Consider the following 24,545-nt stretch of genomic DNA (forward strand, 5'->3'; position numbering starts at 1 on the left):
GAGACAACCAAGGAGGACCCCATTGTTGAAAACAAATCATAAAAAACCCAGACTGGAATTTTCCAAACAACATGATGACAAGCCCCAAAGAATCTGGAGAAATGTCCTATGGACAGATGAAACTTTTTGCCAAGGCACATCAGCTCTAAGTTCATAGATGGAAAAATTAAGCATGTCAAGAAAAGAACACTGTCCCTACTGTGAAACATGGAGGAGGCTCTGTTATGTTCTGGGGCTGCTTTGCTGCATCTGACACAGGGTGTCTTGAATCTGTGCAGGGTACAATGAATTCTCAAGACTATCAAGGGATCCTAGAAAGAAATGTGCTGCCCAGTGTCAGAAGGCTTGGTCTCAGTCACAGGTCATGGCTCTTGCAACAGGATAAAACAGCTAAAACTGCTAAAAACACCCAAGAATGGCTAAGACGAAAACATTGGACTATTCTGAAGTGGCCTTCTTTGAGCCCTGACCTAAATTCTATTGAGCATCTTTGGAAGGAGCTGAAACATGCTGTCTAGAAAAGGCACCCTTCAAACCTGAGACAACTGGAGCAGTTTGCTCATGAGGAGTGGGCCAAAATACCTGATTTTCATAGCATTTTTATTTATTATTACTTTTGTCATATTCAAGTTATTTCTGTGACCATTGTGAGTTTTTCTTTTATTAACCGAGGGCTACCAACAATTAGGAAAACTAACACATAATATACAAACTAATAATAATACTAATTATTAGTATACTCAGAATATATATTAACAATATATTAATAATACTCAGAAGCAAATTCTCAAAACATGGCTACAGGACCCAACCTGTCAAACCAAAGCACTCTACAGAAGGTACTCTCATTGCAGTTATAGAGAAGCTCCGTGCTGCTCCATGCTCCAGTACTTGGTCCTCTCCTAATGTCTACATTCCCTCTTTTTGTTTAAAAATATATCCTCATGGGTTGTCTTTCCACTGCTATACAAATAAATGTCATTCTTTCTTTCCCATCTCTTGATAACTAGCATCTTGTCTTGCTGATCTTCTCACAGGTGGCAGGCCATCACCTAAAACCCCAGCAAGACTAAGACTGAGCTTAATATAGCACTAATATTGCACTTATTATTTGTGATTGCACACATATCATAGATTTGACACTCAGGAGAAGTACACTATATGTTCAGCATTATGCATCATAGGTATCCATGCTGACATCTGTACTGGGAAGTATCTAAGTTTAAGGGAATTCTAGTCTTCTCAAACTAGATATACCCAGATTTAACCAGTGAGTAGTAAAGCACTTTTGTGCATTGCTCTGGATAGGAGCATCTGCCATGAATTAGGAAAATTGTGAAGATCATGATGATAAAAAAACACTCTGGGAAAACAGCTCATTTGCTGGTAAGACAGGCTGTTTTTGTCCAATCACTTTTGAGTCTGGGAAAATGAAGAGACTATATAAAAAGTGTAATTCATCAATTTAATGATTAACAGTAAATCTATTAGATCTACTGAGTTAAATTTACACTTTAATAACATCTACACTTTATTCAAATCCATTGCAATGCTTTTATATCTATATTGAGGTGAATCAATACACTGCATTTTTAGATGCTGTCTTTACTGTAGAAGAACCATTTTTCAAGTGAGATAAAAGACAGAGTGCTACAGGCTTTAAACTGACATCAAGTGCTTGGCATTCCTTCCTCCTGACTTGGACACTCTTAACTCTTATCTTTGGCAATGCTGTTTCTTTTTTAGGCCATCTTTTGTTAAACCCTGAAGAATTAGAATTGAAGCAATAGTCTTTGAAGTAATTTGCAAAGCCTTGGTTTCAAGGTTCCCTCCACGGCTGACCACAGAAAACAGGGGGTGGTTAAGGATGACTCACTTCAGCATTTATATGTCTTACACTGGAGATCACATCAGAAGCAGTGTGTTATACTTTCATTGTCCTGCTGCACAAACATTATTCCTTATTTTCAGAAAAGCCCTTTGAAAATGTGTCATCATGAATTTACATACCTGGGACCAAATATTTTTTCTCTCATTTTATGACCAGTAAATCTTAAATTTCATAAAAGTTATATGATGTACAAAATACAATATCATGACAACTATTATTATAACACATTGCATTTTATTGTTTTTATAGGAGATATAATATAAAATAATTAAAGCCAACAGCACAGGAGATAAACAGAAGATAGCAAAGTTTCTTCAGGTGTCAATTTTAAGGAACGGTGTACATCAATTTAAGGTCTGGACAACCAAGAAATGGTCCAAGATAACTGCTCGTAGGATTGCTGAAACCTCCTGTTTGACTGTGAAAAAAGGAAAGACATTGCAGACTCATGAGTGGTAGTACTACTGTGCAGTGACACCTATAAACATATGATCTTCATTGAAAAGAAGAAAACCTTTCCTGCATCCTTACCACAAAATTCAGTGTTAGAAGTATTTGAAGAACACATTTTGCTAACAATTCTTTTTGATGAGCAAGGATGTGTTGCTCATTAAAAAGGCTAAAGAATTTCATTAAAAGAACACCTCTCTGACTAGTAAGCATGGGGTGGATCCATCATTTTTGGGCATTGTCATGGGGAACATTTCCCTGGTAGAATGGAAGGATGAATTTAATAAATTCCAGCACATTCTGGAAGCAAACATTACACATATGTAGAAATTATCAAAGATGATTGCTACTACAGCTGAATAATGATCCTGAATACACAGTGGACTACTGCAAGAGGCATAAGGTTTTGCCATGGCCCTCACAGTCCCCCAGCCTAGACATCAGCAGAAATTTGTCAATAGACCTCAAACTAGCAGTTTGGATCCAAAATCTTGAAGTATAATCTTAAGTAAATCTTAAACAATAAACCTTTCTACTGACCAAGCAAAAAGTTATTTTGCTTAAAATATTACCTGTCATGCAAAACCCTGCTAATTATACCTAAAAATAGAATGGACAAACTATGTATTCACTCAGACATGTTTGTGTGGAATCTACATGGTTACATTAAGCTGTTGTTTAAAAGGTTAATAGACTTTTTATGCCAATAACCCAAACTTGACATTGAAACCCAGCTGTCTGCTTGTATAATAAATCCTTTATCTCATCACAGACAAATGAGACAATGGATGTATTGCTGCTTTGTCAAAAATAGACAATTGAAGAGTACCACACAAATGTAATCAAAACCGCAATCAAAGTTAGCCTTAATCATGCTATTCACTCTGCTGAAGATGTGAAAACGCAGACACTAGAACGTTCCGGACATAAGAGAGTTGCCATTGTTCAAATGTGGTGTCTCTATTCAGTAAATCAAACAAGTGATGTATTCACAGAAAGACAAATAACAAGGGACTAATGAGGACGACTGGACCACAGTGCTAGTGTAGACTGGAGGGGCTAAACATAGGCCCATGCCCATGAATTATGATCTTTCAGCAATGTGCTGAGAAGAGCTTAATCAGGATTGGTCCAGGAATGCTGAAACAACGGTTCTCCTCTGGGTGGAGAGGTCAAATTCTTCAAGCAGAATGCATGTCACACAATGCTTTGGTTGTGCGGTAAGAACAGACTGTATGAAACAAAGAAATTAAGCTACTTGAAGCTATGTGTGACAGTGATATTACAGCAGTCAAGGAGTGGTTTTAGGCACAGGAAGAAACCTGTAGTGGCAACAGTGTTGCATCAACATTTAATAACAATATGTTTTTTCTTATAATTAATACCATACAAAAATATTATAAAAACAGTAATATAATTATTACTGTTTTTACAATGTTGTATAGTATTAATCATATTAAAATGATATTTTACTGTTTCCGTCCTTCTCATTACTTTGCACTCTGCCTGCAAATGCTCTATAATTAACATATATATAACATGCAGAACTGAAAATGTTATTGACGTGTTGGTAAGAAGAATACAGGTAGAAGAACAAGGTTCGGTTGCTAATTGTTTTGTCAACTACAGTCACTTCATGGACTTGTTTAGTTTCTATTAGCAGCTCCCTTGACTTACTGGATGGTAACTGTAAATACTGGACTGCATTGAGTTTGCTTCTCTCCAAAATATTAGTTTGACTGAGTCACATGCTGAATCATGATGTTTATCTGAAGGGTTTTTGTGTCTTTCACTCTTCCATGGTTCTGTGTTTTTATTAGAATCCATAGCTCTGATTTAGTTTTTTAATTGTTCTTGTTTTCATTGATATTTCATTAATCAGCCTTTTAATAACCAAACAGGTTCTGAGTGTTGGTCATTGATATGCATGAACTCATTACCATGTGGATTTTAACTGGCTTTTACCCACAACACAAGTAAAAACAGTGGCTTTGCAAATAGACCTTTATTGTTGTATTGTATGTTTTAAATGGTGCAGCAGTTATTGGTTTAATAAATCTGTCTCAATATTATAAAACCCTTAAATGTTCACATAATTAACTTCTTAAGTAACTTTTAATTTGTTTTGATTAGTATCTATGCCAATGAAAATCACAATAAACAAATATTTCACCAAAAGCATTATAGTTCCTTAAAATAGTGATTTGGCAGCCACCTTTTCAGGACCTAAAATCTAGGACTAACTGCTTTGTGACAGTTGTTAGGTGTAGGCTTATACGTAAAAGACTGTGCACCTACACCTTAATTCACTCATATAACATGCAAATTATGTGGCAGTCTAAAACCATGAAGATGGGGACCAGCAGCTTAAGGCAAAGTATATTTTAAGCATTAGAATACAGATTAAATGTGAGCTCAATGGTTTTTCCAGACAGTCTGGTGCCAACAATCAAGTGATCAAGAACAACAATCAAGAACTGCAGTTCTTCTGCAATGCTTTTGTATAGCATTGTCTCTAAGCTTTACGTTAAGGTTTAAGGTTATATATATATATATATATATATATATATATATATATATATTTATATATATATATATATATATATATATATATATATATATATATACATATATATATTCAATGTACAAAAACAAATCTGTGTATGTGAGAGACAGAGAGAAAGAGTGGGCACCAAAAAACAGAAAGAATACTGCTAGTCATTAATGCCATAATGCTCCTGCTCCATTAGATCTTAAGAGACACAAATGCCCCATTATGGCCAGAGTCTAGCCAGAGAAGCCGTCCATCACTGTAGACCGTAAAAGCGGGCTTATTGGTGAACAGTGGCCAGCACTATCCTGCCAAATGTCTCTAGTGGCTTTTACCATTTATAGCAGCCCAATTACAGCCTCTGACAAACAGCAGTGACATCATAGCTGCCATGTTTCAATGTTAGTCCTCATTTCATTAATGCTTTAGTCCTTCGTTTGGGTAGAGGATGACTTTATAATGAGCTCGGCTAAGACAGACTCAGAAAGCCTTATATGCCTTATCAAACCTGCAGGTCCTCAATCAATAAAAGCCAGCCTCAAGCACTTTAGACTGCTGAGTGTGGCTTTTGTTGGCTGAATGTGTTTCAAACGAAAATACTCACTTTGAGAATCCTTGAATCATCTTTTCTCTTGCTTTTTTAGAGCCGTGACTACTGATAGGCCCATCTGTCACAGTATTTACATGCAGACAGCTCCATTTCAGAAAACTGATTGCTTTTAGCATATTTGAGCACAGGCTTTTTAAGAACTACTTACACAGATCTGATTGAGCACACCTGGTATATATCTGTTAAATATCTGTTAAATGTGTAAACACATTTTGTAGGCTGCTATGAGTATTTTCATTATTGCTTAGAAGATTGTCACAAATTTGAAAGAATTCTAGCTCTATGAGATTTTTGAGTTATGTGTAGGGTCTATCCACAGATATGCAATGGTGTTCAGGTCAGGGGACTCTTGAGGGCCATGGCAAAACCGTCAGCCTGTGACTCATTAAAATAGTCCATTAAAGGTTTTGGGTATTTAAGATCATTGTGTTGCTGTAGAGGTCATCATGATTCATTTTCAGATGGTGTGATGTTTACTTCCAGAATTTGCTGGTATTTAGTAGAATCCAGTTCTTCCCCTTTACCAGTAAAATGTTCCTCTTATTCAACCCCAAACATGATCCCTGTGCTTAACAGCTGAAGAGTTTTTGAAAGCTTTTGAAATTCTGCACATTCTTTATACAAATGTACTTTTCTGAAATGTTTAACCTCATCAGTTCACAATACGTGTTTTCTAAAACTCATCAGGCTTGTTTAGATGTAACTTTGAAAACCTCAGACACAATATTTTGGACACAGAAAAGGTTTTCCCTTGATGAGTTTTCCATGAATATCATATTTGTGCAGGTATCGCTGCATATTAGAACTATGCGCTGCCACTCCAGAATCTGCTAAATCTTTTTGAAGGTCTTTAGTCAAACATCATTTTGATTTGCTTTTCTAGCAATCCTTCCAGAAAGTTTTCACTTGATGTGCACATGACCTGGCCTTTCCTAACAATGATTGTGAACAAGCTTATTAATATCTCAAATCAAATTTTATTTGTCACATACATAGTAATACACAGTATAACTTGCAGTGAAATGCTGATGTCTGCCCACATCAAAGCTATTCAATAAGATCTAAATTTAAACCTAAACTAAACCTTAACTTAAAGTTAAAAAATAAAATATAAAAATATGAAAATATAGAAATATACAAATATAAGAAGCAAAAAATATACAGATGGATATCTGAGACCTTGGTAAATTTATTTGAAAGCAAGGTTTTATTAAAATACATAATATATAATAAATAAACTAGTTACTACTCATCTCTAGTAATGAGCAATGAACCTTAGGTTTAATTTCACCTATTTATCACCAGTTACCCTCCTTGAGTCTTCATAGTTTAAATGTGATGTTTACAATGATATCATATTCAGTGGAAAGGTCTAATTCCGTTCATGTACCTCTCCACCATAAATGGATTTGAAACTATTTTTTGTAGTCTACACATACAGCCTGGTGAGTCACAGTTAAATACTGGAGTGAAATAAGTAAAGTCATTACATGAGAGTGGTTTAATTGTGACTGAAGCAAGTTACTGCAGAATAAATAGGTTACCAATCTGATTGCACATATTGGAATATCAGTCAGAAACATACAATAGTCAAGGCAAGAAAGGATACTGGCACTGTAATCTACCAGCATTGAATATGTTATTAGGTATGGACATGCTTTTTAAAAATTCAAACAAAATATTATATCCTGTTTTCTAAGGAAACAGTTTGACAAATTAAAATTAGAAATACTCAACTAAGTTTTCAACTAAGAAATTGATTGCTTAAATTTCCACCTTGCCAGTGGCAAATAGTCTACCCTAGAAATTAACACAAAGCCAATGTAGCAGAAATAGTCAACATTTTGGGGGACTAGTGTCATGCAACTAAAAAAAGTGTGTTTAGTGTACCAGTTGTGCTAAATACTGTATAAGCTATACTACATAAATGGCACCTGTGTTGGTTGGTGGGTTGAGGGGCAAATTAAAGTCATAGCAATAAAATACTGGCCTGAAACACACAAGTAGTTAATGTCAGATTTATGCTGACTGTTAGCTTTGGGTGTTGGTTAGAACTGTGCCAGTGAAAAAAATAACAGTCAAAAGCCTTACACAGTGGGTAGAAGACAGACGTTTAGGAGCTATTCAACAGGATGTCAAATCTGACAGAATGACAGGGATTCTGTTTTTTTAAGACATGATGGTGAGAATTGTTCAGCTTTTCCACAAATTGTGCTATATGTGCTAGGATTGTTTAATATAATTGTGTAGAGATCAGAAGGCTAAGAGTTTGAATCAGCATTGTATTTACACAACTAAGGTTCAATAGCTAAATCTGACTTTCCGTTCAAAAAGGAACCCATGCAGCCATCTAAGAAGAGGGGTTGAGATATAACATATGCAGTAGACAGTTCTCCTCAAGTAGTTTTCAGAAAGTTAAGGTAAAGAGCCAGAGCACATGCTGTGATAAATTCAACCCTTTGAACAGCAGATTGACATTCTTGAGGCCAGCAGTGACATTATTAGGTAACTGCACAGCAAGGTTGATATAGCAGTTTGAAAATGTACCCTTGTGAAGCCTGCAGGTATTTAGAATATTTTCGAAAAGCACCTTTCAGATGCCTTATTTTTCAAGAACAACTGTTTTACCATATATTGACCCAAACTTTAAAGGCTTTGGTGATGTGATGTGATGTGATGAATATTAGTGTTGACAATATGATATGAAAGCATGTGTCTGAGGGTATGTTAATTTTGTATGAAGTGGTCCTAAGTAGCGCAACAGCAAGCGGGCATTCAAACATATTATGGCATTGCACAAAAAAAAGTTATATTAGAAACATCAGGTTAAACATGAAATTAAAATGTAAACATAATAGCACCAGACCTCCACTACAAATTTAAAGTAATGACTGTCCACCTGTCTGGCCTAATACTGACTGAAGACTTACCATCAGGCTTTCCTGCTACCTGCGGTGAGGATGATGCGTTTGTGGTGGTGTGCAGAGTCAATAGACCAAAGAACCTTCCTCTAGTTGACCTAGATGAAATTGAACCCTTTAAATAGCAAAGTAGCAAAGATTTAATTTCACACTCACAATTACCAAAGAATAGCCCCACAGTTACTTAATAATACTCCTTTAATGTGTATTACAGTGTGTAATTTGTGTGTCCTTTGTTGTATTTGATATATGGCACAAATCAGATCGAGGGGCAAAAAAACTGGATCAAGACATTCCTAGTATATTATACTTATTGAACAGCTAAACGGCATCCAACTGCACAGCATAGTTTATTCGCCACAGAGAACCTCACTAGGGCTAGCCGCTCAGCAATTCTTAGCTCTGTCATGTTAAAACGATACATAAACAAATTATAGAGTAGGGAGTAAAAATTAATGGCTTGCTCAAACAAAAATAATTACCCTGAGGATTGAGAATGCTTTCATTGGACCCCTGATACCACACAACCACTGTTTCTTATTTCTTGCAAGCTAACACGGTAACCTTTTTTCAGATTATTCAGCATTTTTTTTTTTTGGTGGCATAATTACCACCATGTGAGTATTATCACAAGGCTAACCGACTGAAAAATGTGCAGCAAGCTCATCTGACATGGCTAGGTCGTTTCATCCAAGGTCCCTGAGCTTCCAGATATCAGCGTTTATCACATTAGCGGGGGCCGCCACACAGGCTAAAATTGAATCAAAGCTGCCTGATCATGTGTAATTAATATATGATTAGACAGATGCAGAAGACAGCCATTTCCCGGGCTGGGAGAGAGAGAGAGAGAGAGAGAGAGAGAGAGAGAGGGAGGGAGGGAGGACAGAAGGGTCTACGCAGTACCTCCTCACACAGCTGCAGGCCAGAACTGACCTCTTCTCTTTTCACGTTCCCTCTCGCTCCACACATGGCCGCTTTTAAAAAAAAGGGGAAGAAGAGATGCTTTTTGATGGGCACAAACCTTTAATTAGCCACCAGGGCTGAATCTGATCCAGCCATTTGAGCCCCAACCCCCATTCCTTTCCATCCAGACCACCACCCACCAATGTCTATCCTCAGTGATCCACAGCTGCTGCTCTGTGGATGGAGCATCTGAAACAAGAACTCATCAGCAAGAGCCTTTCTATTGCCACTTGCGCCGTTATTAATGAACACCCTGGCATGCTGTGAGTTTTTTTCTCTCTTTTTTTGGCATTTTGACTGCACTCGGAGTGTGCTTTTGTCTCAGACAAAGGAGGATAAATGATCAGCCTCTAGGAAGTTTGGCACTCCAGACATTTGAGCAAGAATGATGGTAACAGTGAAAACCAGCTTGATTTATTGTGTACTTGAGAGCTGTCTATACATTATGTTGAATGTGCTATGAACATATGAGCCTAAATGACCCAAGAGAGACCCATGAAACATAAACGAAACTTGGGTTCATCTGTGGCAATAGAGATGGTGTATAAATGCAGCTGGCAAAGCAAGCCAGCAAAATAGTCTTCCCTCAGGCAATGCTGAAAAAGAAAGGATAACCAAACATAACTTCTATAAAGTTAATTGTAATACATAAAACCTCTTACCATCATTACAAGTCACTACACATTTCTATACAGTTTCAGTGTAGTAGTAACCTAGTGTCTTAAAATGTTTTAAAATGTCTATATGCAAATAATCAAGTTATGGCAATTTAATCTCAATTAGGAGTCAACTGCCTTCAGCAAAACATGCCAGTAATAAAACAGGCTAGAAAACACATCTGAGTGAGTAATTATTTGATTATATATTTTGAGTAATTATTTATTTAACTTTCTTGGTTGTTTTTGGTTTTTAGTTAGTTGCGGTACATTGTTTAAAGCCTAGTTTTCATTTATTTTTACCCTTAAACCCTTAAACCAAGGGTTGACAACTTTTTTAGTAATAATAAAATAATATTTTATTATTTATTATTTAATATTTTTGCTAGGTGTCACACCCGCGCCGCCGCGCCTGCCCCAGGGGCGGTCTCGGGCCGCGGCTCACAGGCGATCAAGAACTCCCTATCACGGGCATGTCATGGACTCCAATGTTGAAGAGGACTTTTATGTTGACAGTCATGTTTTGTTCTTGCTTCACTGTTCAGTTGATGTGTTACACCTGTGGGCAGCTGCATTTAAGGAGGGCTAGAGCAAGCAGCCAGTGCCGAGAATTGACTTTAGTTGACTTCTGTTAACTCTTAGTAGCTCTGGTTATCTCAGGTCAACAGTGGGTTGGATCTGGTGTCTTGTAATGCTAGCATTATTCGTTGGGCTCTCCAACGGCCTCTGCTAATGTCAGCTCAACCTCCTCTGTCTAGGGACTCAAGTGTGGCTGCAGAACTGCTACTGCCTGCTCACCTTAGGTCATAGAGCACCGTAAGGAGTATCAGGGGCCTGTTCATGGGAGTGCGCTAAACTCTCCTCGCTTCGGTTGTGAAGCTCTCTTCAAGGAAGTCAGCTCTGGTGCGCGCTCTAGTTATCGCCTGTGTTCTGGTAAGCTAGCCCCGTCACTGTATCGGTTCTGTTTGGGTTCGGCAGCGGATCCCTCAGCTCCAGAGGTCCAGTAAGTCTCAGAAGCGCCTGACCAGCGCTGTCTTTCTGTTTCACGTTTTTCCCCAGGCGCTGCCTGTAGGTTTAGGTTTTCTGTCTTGTTCTGGCTCAGCCCTGGCATGCTAGCCTAGCCCTCGTCCCTCACAAGCCACAGGTGTGCTCTTTTGTTTGCCCAGTTTGGTTGTCACGTTTGTCTTTTGTTTATCGTTAACCCTGTTAATCTGTTGCTGCTTCTTCCCTGTTTAAGTTAATAAACTCTCTCGCCTTGGTCCATCCCCTGCAAGTGTTCTCCCTCATTGTCTGACCCAGTGGATCGTGACACTAGGCTATTAAGTATATAAGATGGAACACAGTTGAGATCTTGTTTAGTCAATATTTTCTTTTTGTCCCTTTGCATGAATATCATAGTTTTCCACATACTGCACATCAGTTCCCATTGAGACCCAACCTTTCATTGATGAACTATTGTGTTTTTCCAGGGAACAAGAGCCTGAGCACAAAGGGGAGTGATATTTGTTTTTCCTCACAGAATGACATTTGTATTTCTTACAATCCTCTCTTACAGGCTACAGCGAACAGTAACAGAACATGACTTCCATCCATAAAGAAGTGCTCTGATGGTGCCATTCTACAGACTGACCTACTTCAGTGTTTATTTCTTGCGCTTTCATGATGAGCACTCATTCAAGCAAGCAGTATGGCCGCTTCCCTCTTCGACTTATCTGTCTCTGTGCGGCACAGAATTGTGGGCACAGCAGGTTCATGATAAATGACTACTGGAGTGCTTGCCATTCTACTTTCCTGGGATATAGCTCATCTGAGCTTCAACTTGGAGCCTTCTCCTTTATCACTCTGACAGAATTCTTACTACTTTTGCATAGCACATAAACATATTACTCTGCATTGAGGATAAGTGTTGGGTTAATGTAACAATGGTGCTGTGGATTGCCATTATGTGTGCCGGTAGGAGGCTAAAGTCAAACTGTTTTAACATAGTAAAGGTCTAATGTAAATGGAATTCTCTACAATTCACATAAATGTCAATTATATGGAAGTTATAGTGCATCAGAATATTTTTCTTTTTTATCTTGTCTACCTATTATACAGGTAGACAAGATATTAATACAAGGCATACAGAAGAACTTTGTTTTATTGAGAATTCATTTAAGGCCATCATGTGACAGCACAGAGCACTGAAGCTTCAGGAGTCTCAGTGAATACCAGTCTTGGATGATAACATCCGGCTAGACCAACTCCTCAGTCAGAAGCCCACAGCTAGAGCGCGGAACTATAATTGCCCACTATTCACTTAAGTTCCGCACTCTAGCTGCAGGCATCCGGCTTGACCAACTCCTCAGTCGCCCTGCCACACTTAAGTCCCAACCTCAGATCACAGTTCGTCCGTAAAGAACGGGCTATGGAGGAATATATCACGGAGGCCCTAGCCCAAGGTTACCTCTGGCCAACGCCCCCTCTGTCTTCTAATCGCTCAACAATGACGTCCTGAAAGACTACTTCAGATGACAACATTTTGATGTACTCGGCTAATCTGCACGCCCTTGTACAGCATGTCCGCCAGGTCCCTACCACCCTAAGGGGCAACTAGCTGTGGTCTATGTGGTACCTGAGCCCATGAACATCAAGGGGACCCCCGCGTGTACTGTCAAGGAGGTGCTGGACTCCAGGAGGCGTGGGGGCAAACTTGATTACCTGATAGACTGGGAGGGGTACAGTCTGGAAGAACGCTCCTGGGTGCCGGCCAACCATGTCCTGGACCCTGCCAGTCCACTGTCAGGCCCTCGTCATCACGTTCTCCCTCGGGGTGATCCCAGGACTCCACCCCTAGACCCAAATAAAGAGCCGGAGATTCCGGAAGTCGGCCACGGGCACTCTGTGGCTGGCTTCCCTCGTTAAGTGAATCAAGCACACTAGGGACTGGGGCTTCTTAAGCCATCGCTTTGCTTTCTCTCATTGCCATTAATTCGCTCTGTTGCAACCTCTGTACCACTGCGTTCAATGGTCTGCTCAAAAGGGAAGTATATTTGATCTTGTCATTGCCTGTTTGGTCTTATGTCTGTTATCCCTGTTGCCCTGTCTGCCCTGGTTATCTACGCCCTGTTTTGTCCCAACATTTGCCTCGGTTTTCCCAAGCCTGGCTTCGCTGGTTTTATTCCTTGCTTTGGTTTGTTGGTTTTTCCCTGTTTCAAGGTTTCTGTTCATTGTTTTTCAAAACCTTATTTGTGTTTTCCACACTCGCCCAAGCTCCTACTAGTGTTATGCTTTTGTTTTTGTGTTTTGTTTTTCCTGTATGCTGCTCAGCTTCCTCCCAGTCCCAGGTGTGTTACTTTGCCCAGTTTGAGTTATCACGTTTTGATTTTGATTTCTAGTTCTGTCTATTAGATTGCTGTACCCCGGTTGTGTTTTGCTTAGTTGTTTCTGTTTGCTTTGCCCTGTTTATATTAAAGTCTTGTATCGCCTATCCTTTGCAAGTGTTTTCTTGTGTTCACTGCCACGCCTGACCAGGCATGACATAAGAGACATGTCACATTTGTAAATGAAAAGTATTTCATTATCTTAAAGAGATTAAAAAAAACATTTGTCATGACACAATGTTAACATAAATAACTTGTGATGTTGAATTGTGTTTTATTGATTATTTCTCATTTATACTTTATTGTAGAACTATAGAGATTCTGCTGCATGTTTGAATTCTAAACTTTCAATGAATACAATAAAATTGTGTTTTCTAAGTACAGATATTGGTAGATATTTTGTGGTTTTTTTTATATTATGTGTATAATATTGTGTGCAGAGAAATTGTTTTTCTCATGCTTGTCATTTCTCAACATGTACATACAAAATCTAGTTTCAAATGATTTGCATGTAATTATGCATGTGCCTTTGTATAAAACTGTTTAGTACACTGACTCTCAATTCAGTTGTAATTATTTATCAGCTTTCATTTTTGATTTAAAAGGCATTTTGCCGGTTAGAGCTCATATGAGTATGTATCACAATCTCAATGTCAACTTAAAACAAGGCTCTTTCTGGTGACCACCATATGCTTGGACAGCTGGCTAATGTGAACCCATGGGGAGCCATGGACAGAAGTCTCAGCAAGAACACATATACACTGCTTTTTATTTATGAAGAACAAATCCACTTTGAGATTACTCTTGCTATGTGACATGGAAGTAGCCATTAGTAAATGAGTAAATTGTGGCTTTGAAGGACTGCCATTGGTAGGCAACATTTAAATGACAATCAATAGGTATTTATAGATTAAGAGTTTATCAAGAAAGGATGCTCCAGACCACCACCACATAGTAAAGGTCTAATGAGAATGGAACTCTGAACAGTAACTTAGATTAGACAGTGATTAGAGGCCCTTTGTTTGAAAACACAAAATTAGTCTAAAAAAAGATAGTTGTGTAAGAAATGATTCAGTGATTGAAATTATCCATACATATCGTTCACAATAACTTAGATGCTTAATAACAGTTTAACTAACTAACTAACTAACTAGAGCACAGATATGATGTGCAAATTCCTTCTGGATCCAAAGCTGCAATATGTTCTGGTGTTCTGCCGCAGTATTTGAAGCACATATATAACAAAGTGTGTTAGGCACATTAGTGCATACACAAGCTACTGATTGCAGAAGAAGAGAAAAAAGGAGGGAAAATGGAGAGAGGTAAAAAAACAAACAAAAAAAAAACAAAACTGGCTGCTCACCAGGGAGTCATTCCCAGGGCAGGCGGCTACTGGCAGAGTAAATCAAACTCAATGTCAGCTCAGGGATAGACGAATCTGAACAACAAAGAGAGCGACTCCTTAGCAACACAAAGCACACTGTCTGATTAGCTTACATTGAGGTACTGAATTATGCCAATCTGACTTCTTTTGCAAGGTCAGAACAGGTTATTGTGTAAATATACATTTGTATAACTATGCAGACACATTTTTTAAATGTGCCATATAATTGAAAACTGCATTTGCTAAGACATACACTATATTGCCAAAAGTATTCACTCACCCATCCAAATCATTGAATTTAGGTGTTCCAATCAACTCCATGGTCACATGTGTATAAAACCAAGCACCTAGGCATGCAGACTGCTTCTACAAATATTCGTGGAAGAATGAGTCGCTCTCAGGAGCTCAGTGAATTCCAGCATGGGAATGTGATAGGATGCCTCCAAGTCCAGTCATAAAATTTCTTTGCTACTAAATATTCCACATTCCACAGAAGAGGTGGGCCATGTAAAATGACAGAGCGAGTCAGCAAATGCTGAGGCGCATTGTGCGCAGAGGTCACCAACTTTCTGCAGAGTCAATCGCTACAGACCTTAAAACTTCATGTGGCCCTCAGATTAGCTCAAGAACAGTGCGTAGAGAGCTTCATGGAATGGGTTTCCATGGCCGAGCAGCTGCATCCAAGCCTTATATCACCAAGCGCAATGCAAAGCGTCGGATGCAGTGGTGTAAAGCAAGCCTCTGGGTTTGGCGGTTGCCAGGGGAACGGTACTTGTCTGACACACTCCTAAAGCCGCAAACACTGTCTCCTCTATAAACAAAAGAGAGCTGTCCATACCTGTTTTGTAACAATATTCACCATAATTATGTATACACTTCAAATTTATAAACTGTTATGGTTTGTCACGACACAGAGGCGGACGTAATCCCTGGATCTTTTAATACAGGAACAATAAAAGAAAACAAACAGAAACCAAACAAGCACAAAGCTTACCGAATAAACAACACAATAATCCCATAAACAGGCCAAATCAACAAACCATAAAACTGTCAAGAACATACACACCAACAAGCACAAGACCAAACAAAGAAAGGCTGAAACAAAGGGATACAAGGAACACCTGGGACTAAAAAGGGGGTGTGGCTACAAAGGAGACAATGGTGGAAACACTAATGGACAGGCGTGGCTAGGGTAGACAAGACACAAACAGAGCCATGCTTGGGAGCACATGGCAACACAAAACAAAGGCAGACATGACAACAGGGCAGGCATGACATAAAACTAGCCTTAGTCTACAATGGCACCAGCCATGTCCTAAGAACATGGTGCTTTTATTACTTTTCTGAGACAATCTTTGTCACAATTAATTATCACGAATGCTAGTAGAGCAGCACATGACCACTAGACTCTCACACGACTGCTGCTTTTCCTAAGCAAGCAGGTATCTATGCTAGGCCTAAAACTAACCCTAGCCATCACTTCAGCTAGTTATACACAAACACTACGCCATCAGGATAGCAGCACTATCCAGTAAGACTCAGGAAGAATTACAAAAACTGATTCATATTCTTATTACAGTGATAAAAACAAAGCTATGATAAACTATGCCTTGCTATGTTATGCTAGCTAGCTGCTGTATAAGCTGTCCCTGTGCCTTGCTGTAAACCACCCAATTAGAGCAGAATTCATCAAATTATTCACCCACCATAAAGGGATAATCAGCATGTTTAAGTGTGAGACTAATTCAGATGGTGTTAGTTTTATTGGAGAAATAAGTTTCTCACCAGGAGGCACCACATTAATATTCTCTGAAATCGGAAGCTGACACATTGAAAATTTTGATATGGCACAAACTGCCCGAGTTGTGATGTAAATGTAATTTCCAACATGGCCGAACACTTCATCAAGAAAATATATTAAATAATAATTCAATTTATACATTCATTCTAATAGATACATCTTTAAACAATTAGAAAAATGTACAATCTTACATTATTTTGACATAAAAATAAAAGATATCAAAAATACACTGAAAAGCTTGACAGCCTGGATTTTATTTTTTTACTTCCCACACCATACGCATTAATGCGTCCAAGTTGGTTGAACGAGTTCCACCTAGAGTGCATAATAAGTTAACAATAAAAAAGACACTGCATATTATTAAATTAGTCACCCTCATATAAAATACTAATAACTAACATTGTGGAGGGGGGAGAAGCATTACTTCATCATTGTGAATTTTGCAAACAATCCATAATAAATGAACCAATAAATTAATAAATTATGAAAATTAACAAGGAATGAATCTTAGAAGCCCTATTTTGTCTAGATTTGTTTACTATAATAAATATTTCCCTCCCTAAAGGTATTAAAAAAATATGGATAAAAATAAATCCAGATGACAAAAATCAAAAAGGCAGTCTGTAAAAAAGAGCCAGTTTGTAGTTCATTTTCTTTATAAAAGCAATGCATTTTTCTGAATCTAAAAATAAGGACTATAACTAAGAATATTTCACATCCCTTTTGGCAAGTACAAAATGAGGCAGTTAATAGGTCTGTTTGTGTTGGATTGTTATGTGCAATAATTTTGAATGTAATGATTTTCTGTCAGAGAGGCGCTGGCAGTTCCCTAATTTGTCATCACATGGATAAGGATCTGTAGTGTACTGTAGAGTTTGTATGTCAATTTTAGATAAGAGCATAAGTGACCACCAGCCCACACAGTTTAATTAGATTTCTTCTGGAGGCCCAATCAAATCACCTCACTCTCATTACTTTTCATGCAGGCATGGCTGTTTATCTTGTTCAAATCTCACTACTCACTCTGCATTTGATATAATATGTGAAATTAATTTGCTTACCTTTGTGATTTCAATAAGACATCATTTTGCATTATCTGAGAGATGTCCTTATTTATCAAAGATATCCCACTATAATTATGCTTTTTTTTCTGTTTCCAGCACAGGCCTGCAAGCAAAACAATTCCTTGAAATGTGTTGACTGTATCTAAGGCCTAAGCTATCCTAACCAACTAAGTACTGTCTTGTTGTTCACAAAACAAGAGGTGAATAACTTGTTAATTGTCATATAACCTAACCCACTCTTTTTCTCATCTTGATGTGCCAACAAAATCAACTGTGTTTAATATTATGAACATGTTTTATCTCATGGAGACTGAGATGTGGACATTGTGCTCTCTCCAGGAAGCAGCCCTTTTTTTTGTTTGGGGTGGGGGTGTGTTGTTTCTAACAAACTCCTGCACACACAGTTTCCCTGGAGCCAGTGCTCCTGTGTCCAGGATACAACATACCCTTGTCCTAGAAATATATAATGAACCCCCTATGCTTTGACATATATGAAAATAGCAGTTTCTGAGATAGAAGAATACGGTACTTCTGTTTATACAGTATTTAGTTTCTTTAGAGGTACAGGGTGGGTGCATCAAATTGAGGTGTCTGATGGCCTGAGAGAAGAAGATATGGCAGTGTGGTAATGTTGACTCAGGTGCTTTATTACATTCTGCCAGAAGAGTATGCATTAGAGATTGGTTGGGTCATCCACAATGTTGGTGGCTTTGCTGATGCAACAGTTGCTGTAACTGTCCATGATGGAAAATACCCCAGTTATCTTTTTAGCTATCCTCTGTATTTGCTGTAAAGTTTTGTGGTCAAAGACGCTGCAATTCCCAGACCAGACAGTGATGTAGCAGCTCAGGATACTCTCTCCAGTTCCTCTGAAAAAAGGGGAGAGATGAGCTTTCCTCAGCCTTCACAGGAAGTAGAGGCACTACTGGGCTTCCTTGGAGCTAGTGTACAGGGACCAGGTGAAGTTCTTGACAATGTGAATGCAGAGGAACTTGGTGTTTTTGATTATTTCTACCACACATTCATTGAAAGAGGGTGATCACCTTGTACTCTCCTGAAATGAACAGCCATCTTTTTAGTTTTATCCACATCTTGGCACTGAAGATGTTGTCAATCCTGAATAAATAAGTCATGGTGTTGTGCCTTGTGTCAGTTGTGTCACACTATGCCTCTCTGATTTCCCAGGAAAGCTTGGCCCTTGCTGTTTTTAGGCCTGCCTTATCCCCTGACATGAATGCCTTATCATGGGTCCTGAAGAGCAGTCCTGAAGAGCAGTGATTGCTCCTGGGGGCCAGGCTTTCACTTGCTTCAGTTAGGGTCTGGCAGTGATGAGTGTTCTGTATACGGGAATTAGCATGACAGAGATGTGGTCTGAGTAGTCATAGCCGGGGTGGGGCTTAGCCCTGTACACCCCAAGCATGTTTGTGTAAACAAGATCCAGCACATTTACCCCCTGGTATCCAAAGTCCCATGCTGGTGGAACTTAGGGAGCATCTGACTTGAGATTTGCATGATTGAAATCTCTAGCAACAATAAATCGTCCTTTAAAAGGAGACATTGCATTTCCTGCAATCCTGCAGATTTTAACACAAAAAAAGAAGAAAACAATTAAAATATGCACATAAGAAACTCACTTTCCCACTCACAAAACAGATCTCTTTTCATGTTTGGTATAGTTAATTTAGTTCTGATTAGAATTCCCTGCTGGCAGCATGGCAAGGATGATGACTGCATGAGACTGGTTACTGAATCTGATGTTAAATGCTCTTCACTTTACATAGCTGTGCTATAGAATTTTTTCTATATGTACAATTTATAATATACAGTGCTTAATACACAATTAATTATTAAAATGTAGTAATGGAGAGTTAATTTACAACAACTGGCTTGATACAGCTTAAGAGCATAGTAATTAATACCAAAATGTTTTACAAAAAATGATCAAGTTTAAATTAACAATACATCATTTACATAAAAATAATTACCAACTGCTGGCTTGATAAGTTTTAGTAAGGGTTTTACCATAGTGTTATAATTTAGCCCTGTACTGGCATGTTATCAAGCTGTATTGTCTGTATTATATTGTCTGTAATAAAAAGAACTTGCTGCAAGATTAAATATTTTAGAAGCAATACACGTCTGCACAGATCAGTTTGCTGCTAAGAAAGACAACCAAGTGCATACACTTTACTCATTATACACCTCATCGTAATTACATTAGTCCCTGAGTTTCGCCAGATCAATTACACCACAGAAATATGCAGCTCCAGGCATGCAAATGATGAGAGGGGCAATCAGTGCACCTCCTTCCTGGAGCCATGCTGGCCTCATTCCTCATTCAGTGGCTTATGCCTGATGACCGATGTTATTTATCAGCTGGAAGTATCGATGACTGGATGGATAATGTGTTGTTACATGAAATTACCATGAGGCGGAAGAAGGTGCATTTCCAGATGTAGCAGTGCCAGTCAATTTTAGGGACTCGATCGTCAGAATGCTATACATATGCATGCAGAGGCTAGCTTTAGACAACCTGTCTCAAGCTCAGCACCTCAGCAAACAAGTGATGAATTATCAGCCACATGAAAAAGGCACAGGAAATGATACCAGCTACCATTTTAGAACGAAGAAAACGCTTTCTTGTTTTGAATCATAGCTTGTAATACTGATTGTCTACACTATAAGGCTGTTTACACCTTGCATTAAACATGCATTTTATATCTCGATAGTATGTGGATGTACTTCAGCTGGATTCTGTTTATAATTTTTAATTACTCTTTCAACACTAATACTTTTAACTACTGTGGCAAGGAAAAGTATGTCAAGCCTTTGGAATTTTATGGTGTTCTGCATTAATTTGTCATAAAATGTGATCTGATCCTCATCCAAGTCAGGCATACTGAAAAATATAAGGTGCCTAAAACAATAACACAAAAAAAAATCTAATCATTCATGTCTTCATTGAGAGCAACTAGTAAACCTCTAAATAGTGCAAGTGCATAAAGTATGTGAATCCTTGAGTTAATGATCATAGCTAATTGGAGTCAGGTGTTAGCCACCTGGAGTCTTCTAATGAAAATGAGTTTGGAGGTGTGGACTAAAGTTACTTTGACTGATAAAAACCACTCAAACTTTTTGAGTTTGCTCCACAATAGAAAGATACAGAGAAGATTCAGAGGATCTTCAATCAAAAAATGTTGATTTACATAAAGCTGGAAAGGGTTACAAAATGATTTAATTTCTACAGTGAGGCAAACAATCTACAAATAGAGACAATTGGCTACTCTGCCAAGAAGTGGGCGTCCAGTCAAAATGACCCCCAATGAACCCAAGAGAGAGGTAAAGAAACAAAACCCAGAGAGACAGGCCAAAGATTTGAAGGCGTCAATGGTACAGGCTAACACCTGTGTTCATGAATCTACAGTGCATAAAATCTTGAACAAGCTGGGTGGCTATGGCAGGTCACCACGAAAAATGCACTGCACATGACAATAAAAAAATATCATTGTAACCATAAAGTATTGTGGACGGGATAAGATGATTTGGGCCTGTATTGCTGCATCAGGTCCTGGCCAACTTACAATCATACAGATCACATTTTATGACAAATTACTTTCACATGTAAAAAGCACATCAACACCTATAGTTTAAAACAGGTGAACTGTATGAATCTGTGAAGGAATGATGAGAATGATTTCGAGTGGAACAATTAGTGGTTCACACATTCCCATTACAGTTCCATCAGAAAAGGTGAACACATATTTCAACTGCAATGAACACACACTGCTAGCTGAGTAATCATCCGCCATTAAAACACAAACACACAAACACACCCACGGTATACAAAACTGTAATAATTGCTCTTGTTAAGTTTGTCGGCAGGTGTATGTCCAGGTGCCTAAATGTATTCAAATACATATTCTGTCAATACTTGTATTTAATGTAGTTTAGAAGCACCTCCAAATGTGGTTTGAGGGATCCGATCACAATATAATCTTAGTGTGTCCTGGCCTTGTTCACACCTGGCATTTCAAGTGGTCAAGTGAAATACGAATGTGGAAGTGGTTGAAAATGGATAAAATGTATTACAGCCCAGTATGTTTTCTTTAATAGTTTATGAAGAATTTTGTTCATATAACATGTTTTATTCACTTGCTACCACGTGCCTGTCATGACTGGCTAGGTCTGACAAGGAGGGATGAACACTCGCAGGGAAAGTACGATGCACAAACGATGCACGCATGTATGTATTTATTCTACAATACAAAGGGGTAAACGTAAGAGAAAGGCAGCAAAGTACAGGGCCGAAGGAAAAACTAAACACAACCATGACAACTTATGGGCAAAGCAAAACACACACCTGAGGCTGGTGGGACTCTGGGAGCTAGGCTAGTGGTGAGGGAATGAAAGGGCAGTGGAATGATAACTGAAACCAACAGGCTGTGACTGGGAAGATACGGGAAAACTAAGGCTGCGCTCATCAGGCGCTAGAGAAATTACGAGACGTAGAAGAGGGAGCTGAGAGCTAATAAGAGCTAGTAATATTAACGTGATCTAGCAGATCGAGGAAGCCTCTCCGATGTCCTCAAGGGATCTCGAACCTTGAACTAGGTTAGCTAAGCGTATTGAATTCTCAGCAATGGGTAGCCAGAGCTAGCCCCTTAAATACCACAGCCTCAGGTGAAACGTATCAACATAACAAAGAACATAGACTAAACACACGTGACAACTAAACCATGACGTGAGACATGAACATGAATATCACCTTAAGAGTCCGTGAAACGTGAACGACAACCCAAAAGTCCGTGAAGCATGACATGAACGTGAACATAAAAGCAAAAATCCTCAGGAGAACCTGCGGGCCACGGCTTGGGACTGCCCTCGGGGTGGGCACAGCGACGTGGACCTGACAGTGCCGTATTTAAATCCAAGCTTAAACCATCAATCTATCAATAAATATCATGCAGACTGTAAATTTAACAGTAAATGCAATGCAGATAAAAATTAAAAGTCTGAGCTAAAGTCTGAGTATTCTCAGCAAACTGGCTCTGCTTACAGTTATTCTATAGCTCATTTAAGTAATTAGATATAGACAACAAAAAATAAGCAAATGTAAAATGTAGTCATATTTTTAATTTAATAAAATGTTGAAATAACATTGAATGAGAATTATAGCTAAAGATTAACATTTAAATAATTAGTAAAAACACAATGCAGCTTTTAAATGATAATTCCATGTATTGATCACTCATGTGGAAAAAATAACTGTCCTATGGCTCTCAATGAGGTTTGCTCATTGAGTCCCAGAGCCTTAGCAATGGCTTTGTAAACCTTTATACCTTTGAACCTAAATAAAGAAGGCTAATGTCATCAAACCTTGACCAACTGAAGTTGACAATTTGTCACTATACACATTTTCCAGTAGTTTTGGCACAAACCATATATACACATACCTTTCAATTGTTTTGGTGCAAACCAAACACAGCTTTTATGCCAAGAACCTCATACCAACTGTGGAGCATGGAAAACCTTTCTCCCAGTCATTATCAGAGATCTGTAGATGATTATGGGAAACATCTAATTGAGGCTATTTCAGCCAAAGGAGGAAATACAAGGTATTGGGGCATAGGATGCCCTTAGTACCACAAACACAACTTGTAAATATAAAAACATGGAGTAATGCCACCAGACTTTTTTACATACCTATTGAAAGATGTATTGATCCCTTCATATAAAGGTTCTAGGAGAAAAACTTCATTTTTTACTTTTGATTATTTTAACCCCCTTTGAATTGTACACCTCAAATACATTTTCTCCCCAAACCTCCCTAAATATTAATAATAATAATAATTAATAATAATAATAATTAATAATTGCACATTATTCCCAAGTCACTGCACAAAACAAAACATTTCAAAATCTCAAACACATAACAATAAACATAACTAGTTAAACTAAACAGTAAGCCCAAATCTAAATGAAATGTGCGTGATATCTGACAAGCTACTTAACTGATGTGAGGGCTACTGGGTGATAGTCATTTAGGGAAGCTGGCTGGGAGATGACTGACTGTTTGAAGCACACTGGAACACCCAGCATTAAGGAGACATTAAAGATACTTGCAAATACTGGAGCAAGTTGAAAAGTGCAGGCTTAACCTTTGAAACTGTCTAGCTAGCTCATACGCCAAAGGCACATCTGCACCCACCAGTTGGGAGGATGAGCTTTTATAGCAGTGCAGTGTTCATGTTCACCTGGGGCGGGATATACACACATGGACAAAATTGTTGGTACCCCTCAGTTAATGAAAGAGAACACCCACAATGGTCACAGAAATAACTTGAATCTGACAAAAGTAATAATAAATAAAAATGATATGAAAATTTTACCTATGAAAATCAGACATTGCTTTTCAACCACGCTTCAACAGAATAAAAAAAATAAATAAACTCATTAAAGAGGCCTGGACAGAAATGATGGTACCCTTAACTTAAAATTTTGTTGCACAACCTTTTAAGCATCACTGCAATCAAACGCTTCCTGTAAGTCAATGAGACTTCTCCAGTTGTCTTAGGTTTGAAGGGTGCCTTTTTCAAACGGCATGTTTCTTCCAAAGATGCTCAATAGGATTTACGAAGTGGCTCATAGAAGGCCACTTCGGAATAGTCCAATGTTTTCCTCTTAGCCATTCTTGGGTGTTTTTAGCTGTGTATTTTGGGTCATTTTCCTGTTGCAAGACCCATGACCTGCGACTGAGACCAAGCTTTCTGACACTGGGCAGCACATTTCTGTCTAGAATCCCTTGATAGTCTTGAGATTTCATTGTACCCTGCACAGATTCAAGACTGTGCCAGATGCAGCAAAGCAGCCCCAGAACATACCAGAGCCACCT

The sequence above is a fragment of the Salminus brasiliensis genome, chromosome 1 (genome assembly GCF_030463535.1).
Source record: "Salminus brasiliensis chromosome 1, fSalBra1.hap2, whole genome shotgun sequence".
Classification (NCBI taxonomy): domain Eukaryota; kingdom Metazoa; phylum Chordata; class Actinopteri; order Characiformes; family Bryconidae; genus Salminus; species Salminus brasiliensis.